The 6,478-nt window shown below is 31.7% G+C and overlaps 1 protein-coding gene across 1 annotated transcript in view; it reads left to right on the top strand.

The window, feature by feature from the left end:
- LOC134254816 (TALPID3 protein-like) overlaps positions 1 to 6,478 on the top strand; it is a 62,025-nt gene that overhangs the window by 10,975 nt on the left and 44,572 nt on the right.

Here is a 6,478-nt window from a genome sequence, read left to right as displayed (position 1 = left end):
AGGCACTTGTTTTGGTAAAAATTGTTTTAATTAACCCATAGTATAATAATAACACACAGCATCCAACTCCAAATTACATGGAGTACCGCCCTTCCCAAAATTACACTCATTTACATACACTCATTTACACTTTCAGAGGAGATGCTCGGACAGTGTTTTTTACCATTGTGTTTTTAGGATATTTTATCTACACAACCATATGCATGCTTGTCTTTATTTTCTTTTATCTCCATAAACTGCATCAAAACTCTGCTTGACATGTGGAAAAGTGGAATTACACCCGTTAAAAACTAAAATATATAGACAACACAAGCAGAAAACAGACATTGGACACTCTCTGATCAGAAATGTTCACCTGAGCCTTAATATGGCTCTGAGTGATTTAAAATGAGATCAATTATACAATATGACATAGATTGTAAATTACCAAATAAGTATCCACTATCCAACAGAATTCAAATTAAACTGCATATGTTTAAATAGGGAGATGTTCTTGAATGGGAATTTTCCTTTGAAGAATATAAATAATTATTAATTAGTAAAGAATCAATATAATACAGACTGCCCATCATTTTTATCTTTTTATCAAACTTCATATGCTGATACATATTGATGAGAGCTTTTCAACTGCATCAACATTTTTTTTTACCTTGACTAGTTCAGTTTAAAGAAACCATTCAAGATAGTATAATCAAACTTCATATGCTGATGATAAACATGTACTAGCTATTCAACTGCATCAACAATTTTTTTTTTACTTAGACTTTTACTTTTACCTTGTCTTCAGTTTTCTTTAAAAAGTATTTAGCTCAGTTAAAAAAGTTAAAAGATTGGTGAAATCAAACTTCTTTTTTTGTTACACGCTGATGTTAGCTTTTCAACTACATCAACATTTTTTATCTTTAACCTTGACCTCACTCTTCAATATTAGTATATAACTCAATTTTTAATAAATGTTCAAGATAGTATTATCAAACTTCATATGTTGATACAAACCAAAATAGGCTATTCAATTGCATCAACTTTTTTTTTACCTTGACCTTTCCTTGGACCTTGACCTCACTTTTCTTAAATAAGAATTTAGCCCAGTTTTTAGAAAAATCATCCAAGATAGTGAAATCAAACTTCATATGCTGATACATTATTACTGTACTCTATTCAACTACATCAACATTTTTTAACCTTAACCTTTCTTTTAACACTTTTCTTAAATTTAAGTTTAGCTCAGTTTTAAAGAAACCATTGATTCAGAAGATATTTTTATCAAACTTCATATGCTGATACATATGATGTAAGCTATTCAATTGCATCAAAATTAGGTAAAAAATAAAGAACTCTGTATACTTTTAAGAGCTTGTAGAAGGTAAATGAATTTTTGTATAACCATATTTACTGTGTACATTATTGGGTTATGTCAGAGACCATGGAAAAGCCCAGTGTCTTAATAAACTTTGCTGGGCCATAAGATTCTATCATTCTTTTCAGACCAAATTTTGTTTGCCATCTGTCTGGCATCTAGCATAAATCTGTCATCTGTAAAATTTACAGTCTGACATCTTCCTCAGAAGCAACCTACCAGCCTCAATCAAAATTATCCAAAAGCATTAGGAGCACATTTCTCCCCAAAGGCAGAATAACTATAGAGATAATTAAATAACTATAGTCTTTGTCACTGGAGTAAACAAACAAAAAGGCAACAATTTATCCATATCATATATAATATAATATAGTGTGTTGGAAAATGTTTGAAACTGTTTTTTCTTTAGAGACAAGGATACATATAGAAAATTCAATGTTGTTTTGTTGGATATAGAATTTATTTCATGTTGGGATATCAATTCTAAAACATTGATTTTTTTGTTTGTTATATTTACGTTGATTTTCTTTTTGCTTCACATTTTAATAAACTATAGCATCAAACATTGAAGGTTGTGACATGTCATAGCAGTAAATATGGATATTAATAATATTTTGATGAAAATATCAGTTTTAGTCTGTCTCATAATCCTTTCTATACTCTTTGCTATCCTATATATAAAAGAGTACTTTTTTCATAAGTGCTATTCATGAAGTGGATGAAAATCTCAAGTTCCACAGTCCTTCTCTGAAAAAGTAAATTGCTTCAAAATTTGTTTTAAAAAGTCATCAAATACAAATGACTATAAACAGATGAAATCAATTTTTGGGGGGGGGGGGTGGTGGAATTAATCAATTCATTTATTTACACATAGTCTAAGATTGAGGAATTTGTCAATAAAAGAAAAGCAGCTATTTTTTTTTCAGAAAATAATACAGATTGAATAATCATATATTTCTGAAAATATTTTTAATTTCTATAATTCAAAGGAATGTAATTGACTGCTTTACATAAAATGGCATTAACTCTTGCAAATAATTGATGTAAAAATCAATTTATTGCATAAGTTCTCATTTTCCACATTTCTGTCAGCATTACAGCATTGCTAGGATGCAGATGCTATCTTGAAATTTCTAGAATTCTACAACAAAAGACACTAAATGAGACCTTGCCTAGTGTATACACTACAATGGCTTCCTGCTATTAATAGGGTACTTGGTCTGACATGGTATAATGAGTACAAGGCATTTTCTGGAAAAATGTTTATCAGTTCACAAAAAAGCAAGTGAGTACTTTTGTACTGGTATGTAGTATTGCATAAATTCAGTTCTTGGAAATCCATACAAATAATTCTTTCTTAATTCATTATTAAATACACTGACAGAAATATTATGATATTTTTTTCAGTTTTCTGTGTACAGTTTCTTGAAAATTTGTCACATTTTTTAAAACACAATTTTCTGGGACACCCCCTTCCTCCATAGAATAAATATACTCTCTGTTCTGTTGTAAAAGTATGTTATTTATACACCATTTATCCATTTCCTTGTACATGTGTGGGTGGTTATGATTTATATTGTCATGGCTTTTTGTCTGCGGAGTCCAGTTGTGATCCCCCTATTTTTACGATAATGATTTCTCCTTTCCATGACTTCTTCACCCTTGGCATTTCATCCTCGTTAATCCTAGCTAGTAATTGACAGAAGGCATGACTAACCATTCTTATTTGCAGTTAATACTTTTTTTTCTTTTTTAAACGTGTTTTTTCATCTCATGTGGTTCAAGCATTACTATTGACTAAGTCTCAGAATACCATTTACGTGGGTTGATCCAAAAGTTGTGTCACAACTACTTAAAAAAAGAACTTAATATAGTAATCTTTTGGCGTATTTTTGACATTTGCTTTGAAGTTTCTTTCAGATATATGCAATACTTTTAAAAATATTAGAAACACAATGTAAGGTCCCTCCTATGCAAGAATGTGCCAACTTCGTTTAATATGACGTTTATATATAATTTCAATATTACAAAGTCTCAAAACAAGACCTTATAGCAAAATGTCTGTCAGGGTAATGAAAAAGAAACACTGTAGAGGATAAAAAGGACATAAAAGGTATGGGATGGGCGGTCAACATTACCGCTACATCGCCAAAAATTTCAACTCATTACCGCTACATTTTTTCAAATTTTCGACCGATCATTACCGCTACATTTTTTTGGCCGAAAACAACTCATTACCGCTACATATTGAACAAGCCAGGTATGGTACAGAATATGATTTCCAATCAACAGAATTCACTCACTATATAGTTGAGTACAATTTCGATTTGAATTCTAATCAGAAGAATGTGAAGATTGTGGGTTTTATCTATGAGCAGTGCTTGATTTTATTTTTAAAACTTTTAAAGTGGTTTATGAAATAAAATTAGATTTTTAATATAAAAGAAAGTAAAACATCCTGCTCAAAGTCTTATTTTTATCTCCCAGAGCAGAGGAAACCAGACTTATACTTGTATAATATGTTGTACATGTACTTTACACATATAAGCGGCTGGCTAACGAAAGAGACAATGTAGCGGTAATGTAAACTGTTATATGTAGCGGTAATGTAACGTTTTTTGTAGTGGTAATGACTATGTAGCGGTAATGAAAATTTCGAAAATGTAGTGGTAATGATACGCACCCATGTGGATGAAGTGAAAATTTGTTTCGAAAGTGACATATATAAAGTTGGTAAAATTCGTGCCGGGCGACGATAGACAAAACCCTGAAGGTTGTGCTAATATTTGAAAAGGTTTTTTTTTATTGAATAAATTTTAAAGCGAAAATCAAAATAGATAGGCATATTAATATATATCATTTAATTATTTAAAGATTTAATTTATAGCAGCTATTAAGACATTACTTTTGGACATTACTTTTACTTTTCGTAATATCCATGATTCACTGGAGTTTGTGATTACAAGAAAATAAAAATTAAATGTTATCACTTCACAGTGATTCGAAATCGGTATTGTTCTAATGGCTTATTAGTATATATGGATGTATAGTGTAAAGAACATCTCATATGATTGATTTAAAAGACAAACGAACAGAAAGATTTTTACATGCAGTATTTATGCCGTTTTCAAGTTTCAACAGTTTTATCAGAAATAACTACATTCTTGCTAACCCCCCCCCAACCCCCGCCCCCCAAAAAATAATAATAATAATAATAATAAAGCAATAAAAATAAACTCCAAAAATTAAACTGTTGTGTTGTAGGCAAGTTTCATTAGTGTAATAAAAAAGGTTATGTCTACTACCACTGAATATCAGTTTTTATAAGCTTCATATTCTTGCCTTGTATGTGTTGTGTGCTGCTACAAAAGTGAAGGGGGTTCTACCATTTTTTGGCTGCTATTTTGTGATCCCAAAACACCTCAAAATTCTTTTGATAATGAGATTAGTAGACAATAGAATATTTTTGTTTCAGATTTTTTTTCCCATTTATTAACTTTGGAAATTGTTAGGAAAACATTTTGGAGCTTATAGAGAAGCAGACTAGAAATATACGTGAAGTTTTAAATATATTATAATATGTTATTTATTCTCGTAATGCCCATGAAATATATTGGATATGATCTTATCACTAAAGACAGGTATTTAAATTCATACGAATCGTAAAAACCTGAAATTATAGTACTTTCGTTTAACATACCAATTACATTGCAACGTTTCACATTAACCCATAAAATTATTTTGAACCTATCAGCGGTGTTATGATATTGTGCATAGGATATAATTGGGTCATTCTTTTAATGTAAATGTTACTGCCGGGAGTGAAATTGTGGGCACTTCCTGTTATTTTGAGCCTCCGTGGTGCTTATCTGTAGCGTAGCAGGGGGTCTCAGGAAAACATTGTGTCACTAAATTGGGACATGTTCTGAATTCATGAATATCAATTTCACAGAACTTAATTTTTTACGAGTCCTGGAGGATTACCTTGACCTAAATAGTAAAAGAAAGTCCCTCCATATAATTTCTTGGTACATACATATGTGTCTTTATTTTTGAAAACAAGCATATCTCAACAGTGATTCACCTTGAGGGGAAATCAAATTACACAGTCTTCAACACCTACAGTACTTAAATAATCCACGGCATGCGAGCTTTGACAAGAAAGCTCACCAAAAATATCCGAGTCTTTCATTTATCTGATACTGTGCAGTGTATATAGTTCTGCTTTTGTCAGATGTCTTGGACAGTGTTCAGTTATCTGTCAGTCTGCTAAAAATGACGGAAAAACAGGGTCATTGCATGAAATAAATTACATCAAGAATTCACAGATAATTTGCTTCCAATTTACGTCTAACGTCACCACACAATTTCATTCAGTACTGTCATTGCGGTTATTTAAAGCTACATGTATGAAACATCTCAATAGTATTAATCATTGTATTGTCTTTTGAAATGTTAAATCATGTTCTACTTTTATCTTCTACTTGCGTGACAAAATGCCATACATTTTATTGTTTTATAAGCTTCACTGTCATAATTGTAAACAGTGCATATGTATTTAAATATGCAACTCGCATGTCGAAGGGTGATCGAATTGCTGGAAAACTTATTAATTTCTTATCATTCGTGCCGTCTGTACCGCGACTTGTCGTGTGGATCTACGGAGTTGCTAATTGTCTTCCGTGCCCGAAGCCTGTCTTTCGTTGTATCTGGAAGTGAAGTTGCGTGACTTATCGAAAATGACACAATCTGTCATCGACGCGCCAATCCCCTTGCTAAGTGACCGTGCTGCCGACTTATCTTTTTTCCAGTGCATCTATCGTATACATTTCAGAGTAATATGTTGAAAACATTCACATCATAAATGTAATATAACATCCCCGACTACCCCTTAATATGTATCGGCATGCACATCTCCTGTGGATTTTTTTTCTACCACTATATAATCTAAAATTTCAAATAGGCATGTTGCATCGATTTTCGAAAGCACCCCCCCCCAAATACAGCAAGACACCCCTCCCTCCACATCAGTAACATAGAAGTATCACATGAAAGGTATATAAACTTCCCACCTTTTGTTGTTAAGCCTGACTGAAAATAATCTGAATATTGAGTACACCA

This window comes from Saccostrea cucullata, unplaced genomic scaffold, assembly GCF_032062105.1.
Source record: "Saccostrea cucullata isolate Sc308-1 unplaced genomic scaffold, CSIRO_AGI_Scuc_v1 ctg75, whole genome shotgun sequence".
Lineage (NCBI taxonomy): Eukaryota > Metazoa > Mollusca > Bivalvia > Ostreida > Ostreidae > Saccostrea > Saccostrea cuccullata.
The sequence above is the reverse complement of the archived record's forward strand: the minus strand, read 5'-3'. Positions and strand labels throughout refer to the sequence as shown.